Raw genomic sequence first — 5,279 nt, 5'->3', positions numbered from 1 at the left:
CAAGTCTCTCCTATTCCACAAAGAAGTTCTCCTGGAAACCCTCCAGAGAAGCCTTTATATCTAGGTAAAACTGTCATACCAATCTTGGAAGTATTTGTGGATGCCCCATTCCAGAGACTGCCCATGCTCTTTTGGATGGGGTATCTCAGGATTAGAAGCTTATAGAGAGGGAGAAAAGTAATGAAGGAAGGAAGGAAGTAGATCACTAAGAATACCTCCAGATCCCAAACTTGGGTCCACTGAGCTAACCATGGCAGTATGGCACAATGAAAGTAACCAGGCTTTGTCATCATCAGAAAACTTTGGTTTGAATCTATTTTGCCACTGAGACTTCACCATCTTACTATTGTGAAAGCTAAGCAAGACAATATATAGGAAGCACATTGTACATGATCGGTGCTCAGTCTACATTAGCCGAATCAGAAGTGCTAAGGAAGAGTTCGCTTCCTGTGCTTGGAATATCAGCTTATTTGGTGGCTGTGTGCCTGTGTTAATTCTCTAGACCTGTCACTCCCAGTGCTTTCCAGCAGTCCAAAACTCCCATTATTCTTTAACCCTTTCCCTTTGTTACCTGCTTAAAGGATCCAAGATTTATACAGACATCAGGGTAGGAGCAAACCTCAGGGTGGGAGTAGACCTCTCATGTACATGAAGTGGGTGTCAGGTCTGTACTCTCTGGGGTTTGGTTTTCTCACTGTCTGGGGAATAGTGTGCTCTATTATCTGTTCCCAATCCCATCTCTTAGCTACTCCTCCCTACCTTTCATATGATCAAAGCCTTCAAGGCTCAGTTCAATTATTTCATTTCATGAACATCTGCCCATGTTCTATCATTTGTAATACATCTTGCACATATTCACACTTAATTCTACTACAAACTGGGCTGTACAGAATGGGAATGTTTCACTTCTGTTTCTCTTTCCTCCTACAAGGAGAATGGAAGCAATCTGAGAGCTGGGGACAATTATGTCTTCTCTCTTTTCTGCATCCTTGCATTACTTCAGGAAGTAAGGACTATGCTAAGCACTAGGGATACAGAGATCAACTTGACATAGTCTCTGCCCTCAGCATGAGACAAATATCTCAAATAAAGATTTAAAAGGAGTGCTATGCCACTTGAGGTTGCTGGCCAGGGGAGGGTATTCAAGGTAGAGAAAAGGGCATATGGAAAAGTCTGGAGAAAGAAAAAGGCATGCTATGTTCTGGGGATGATTAGAGTGCAGTATAGTGGGGGCTTGACCACATGGCAGGAAATAAGGCTGAAAGTGGAGTAAGGCCACCTCTAAAGGGCCTGGAAGCAATGTGGAGCCAAGGGAGGTTTCTCTATCAAAGCAGTTACCACATTTTATATCAACTATTCGTCCACTTTTCAGTTTACCTTACAACAGTGGTTCTCAACTGGGTGTGTTTTTGCCTACCAGGAGACACTGGCCATGTGTGTAGAGATTTTTGGTTTTCACAACTTGGAGGAAGGATGTTACTGCCTTCTGAGGGTACAGGCCAGGGATGTTGCTAAACACTGTACAATGCACAGAACAGCCCCCATCTCAACACACATAACAAAGAATTATTCAATCCCCAATGTCAACAGTACTGTGGTTAAGCAACCCTGTCCTACAAGAACACTATTTGTTCCTTGAGGGCAGGAACTGTGTCTCCAAGGCCGAGCAGGTTCTTAGACATTGTGAGTGCTTGAGTGATTAATAAATATTGAGTGAATGAAAGGGTGGCTGATGTAAGATCCTTTTCTGGGAAAAGTATGTGTCTAAATAAGTACTGCTCTGTTTAGTTACCCTCTTTCTCAACACATGCCCTGTATGTCTATCTCCACCTATTAGAATATAGCTCCATGGGGGCAGAGACTCTAGCTTGTTCACAGTTGTCTCACTAGCAATGAGGTGAATGACTAGTAAATATTAGGTGCTCATAAATGTTTGTTGAATGGATGAATGATAGGCTTGATGGTTAAGCCTAGGGAAGCCAGGGTTTGAAGTAGGTGGGACTTGCCCTTCTTCCCTGTTATGATGCAGAAAGGAGAGGCTGACAGCTCTGAAGATCTTCTCTACTGAATTCCCCAAAACCCATGGGGTGGGAGAGAGTGATCTTTTTTGGACCATGACTTCTAATTTTTAGATGTTTAATTATGGTGTGTTTTAGTATGGATTTCTTTGAGTTTATTCTGTTTCAGGTCACTAAGCTTCTTGAATTTTTAGGTTTATGTCATGACAAATTTGGAAAATTCATAGCCAGTACCTCTTCAAATATATTTTAGCCCCACACTCCTTACTCGCTCCTTCCAGAACTCCAATGACACACGTGTTAGCACTTTTGTTATTGTCTCACAGCTCCCTGGGTCCCTGTTCACTTTTTTTCAGTCATTTTCTCTCTTTTTTTTTTTCACGTTGGGTAAACATTATCAACCTATCTTCAAGTTCACTGATTCTACCCTCTGTTATCTCTACCATTGAGCCCATTCAGAGAGTATTTTTTATTTCAGTTGTTGTGTTTTTAAGTTCTATAATTTCCCTTTGGTTCTTGTTAACATTTTCTATTTCTTTGCTGAGATTATCCAGTTTTTCCTTTGTTTCCAGAGAATTAGTAATTGCTTGTTGAAACCAACTAGCCCCACCTCACATCACCTTGTTCAGTCTCTTTGCTGCTAGCTGGTAGTGGAGACTCAGCTCACTGCTAAGCTGACCCTACTCTGATGGGAGAATAAGAGTACTAACTGTTTCTGCCAGGCAGGGGATAGAATATCAGCTCTCCACTCAGCCCCACTGAAACCCCAGAGGAGTGGTATGCAGTTCTGCCATTGATGTTTAGTTGGAATAGAGTGAGTATTGCCAAAAAAGGTTTTCTGTTGTTAGGTAACCTTTTCCCCAGTCCTATGGCTACAGTGAACAGGCTTTGCTTGGAACACTTTTTTTCATCTGTGCTTGTGGGACGTTTCAGGTTGGAGTCTTCTACAACATCCTATCTGAGATATATGGGAGGAAAAAAGAAAAACCTTGAATACAAGGTTGTGTTGTTTCTCAAGTCCTTAGGTGCTTAGGTTGTCTGCCTTCTTCTTCCCACATTTCAGCCTTCTTATGTTTGTTCATTGTGTTATAGCCAGCATTTTTTAGTTGTAAGAGGGAGGACTGGGAATGAGGGTGGGGAATGGGACTCCTCTGTCTTGGCCAGAACTGGATGTCTGGCCCATGCATTTTAACCTTACTTCTTATTTCAGGCATCCAGATCAGGCCAGCCACCACCTGCTAGCAAAGGCTTAGGGATGTGTATGTAATAATCAGACTGGGGGTCATTCTGAGATGTCTTACATTTCTGTTCACATGAAAGTTTTCATAGTGCTTTCATATCCATGATTTTATTTCTTCCTCATGACAGCCTAATGAGAAAAGTACTATTGTTATTATCTTCATTTCACACATGAGGAAACTGACACGCCCAGAAATTAATGATCTCAAGGCTGTCAAAGCTGGCATTTGAGCCCAGGTCTCCAGGCTATAATTTAGTGCTCCATCCATTGTACACTTTCTGAATGGCCACCAGCCTGATTTGCTTCTCACCAGCCTCCTTTTTGTCAATGGGCACCAGAGTTTTCCAGCATGCCTTCTGCCTCTGGGTTCCACACTCTCTTGCTCTATATCTGGTCTATGGAACAGCAGTCCAGTCCATCAGTCAGCAGGGATTTACCAATGCCCAGAACTGTGACTACACAGTGAATGGATCCCAAAGAGCCACTTGGGCCTCCGTCATCTCAGTCAATTCAGACTAGCAGGGAAGGGCTGCAAAGGGGTTGATGGTCTGTGTTCTCTAGATGTTGCAGCTGTGGGAATTTAGTAGAAATGTTAACTTGGGCCAGGACCTGTGTAGTTGCACAGCATTCTGTGCTTGCAGGGGCCCCACACCTAGTCTAATGTTCTGCAGTGGCGGTCTTGAAATTCCTAATACATTTTGAACAAGAGGCCCCACATTTTCATTTTGTACTAGGCCCAGCAAATTATGTAGCTGGTTCTAGCTGGGGCTCATTGTAACCAGGCCTCTGAGAGCAGAGTTTATTCTCTCAGCAAAGAGCAGAAGAACCTGAAAAGTTATGGCCTTGAATGAAGCGTGAAACCTACTCCTTCAAATTTCACACCACACTCCCATTCCGTTGTACTCAGTCAGGCTCAGCAACCTGTGTTTTTCCCTGGGGAACGATTTCCCTGAGCTAGAATTCCCACCACCTTGTCTCCAAGTCTTGGCTGAACTACTCAAACCTACAAGATTATTGTAACATCATCTTTCAAAAGAAACTTCTGTCGGATCAGAGATAATACACTGATTATATATACATATTTATTATAAAATTTTATGTATATATAAATATATATATTCCCACTACATATTGTCTCATTTTTCATTGAATTGTCTTATATATATTGAATTTACACATTTATATGCACACATTATATATATTGAATATATATATAGCCACTACATATTATCTCCTTTTTCATTGAATTTTTAAAAGATTATTGTATATTTACATGCAGTTGTAAGAAATAGTACAGAGAGATTCTGTTTACCCTTTTCTCAGCTTTCTCCAATAATATTTTGCAAAACTTTAGTATAATGTCACAACTAAGATATTGACACTGATACAATTCACCAGTCTTATTCAGAGTTCTCATTTTACTCATATTCATCTGTGCATATATATTTACTTCTATATAATTTTAAACACATTAGGTTCATGTATCTACCATCAGAGTCAAGATACTGAAAAGTGCCATCATCTCAAAGATCCTTTGTGGTATTGCCCTTTTATAACCACACCCACCTCCCTCCTGCAACACAACTTCTCCCTACCCCCAAACCCTGGCAAATGCTAATCAGTTCTCCATTTCTAAAACTAGGACATCTGGGCTATTTCCAGTTTTTGTCTATTATGAATATAACCTCTGTTTTTGAACATGTGTTCTTCTCATGAATTCACAGCCACTTAAATGATTAATAAAGCAATATTTTTCAAGAAAAATCTTTTAATCCCCTGTTAGTCAACGATTATTTTCAATTTAGTGGCAACTTAGTCTAGGGGAAAGCAGGAGGTCTTTGGAGTTGGAAGAATTGTTTTTTAGAAGCAGGGGCTTCACAATTTCCTTCTTGTGTGGCCTTAGCCTGGTTACTTAACATACCCCCGAGCACCCAGCAGGTGCCCCCCTCTGATAACCAAGAAAAACACTATCTCTGCTACAGGGTTGTTTCTGTGAAGACGAAATGAGATAGCACAGGAAA

This window comes from Pongo abelii, chromosome X, assembly GCF_028885655.2.
Source record: "Pongo abelii isolate AG06213 chromosome X, NHGRI_mPonAbe1-v2.0_pri, whole genome shotgun sequence".
NCBI classification, from domain to species: domain Eukaryota; kingdom Metazoa; phylum Chordata; class Mammalia; order Primates; family Hominidae; genus Pongo; species Pongo abelii.
This window is presented reverse-complemented; position numbering follows the sequence as displayed.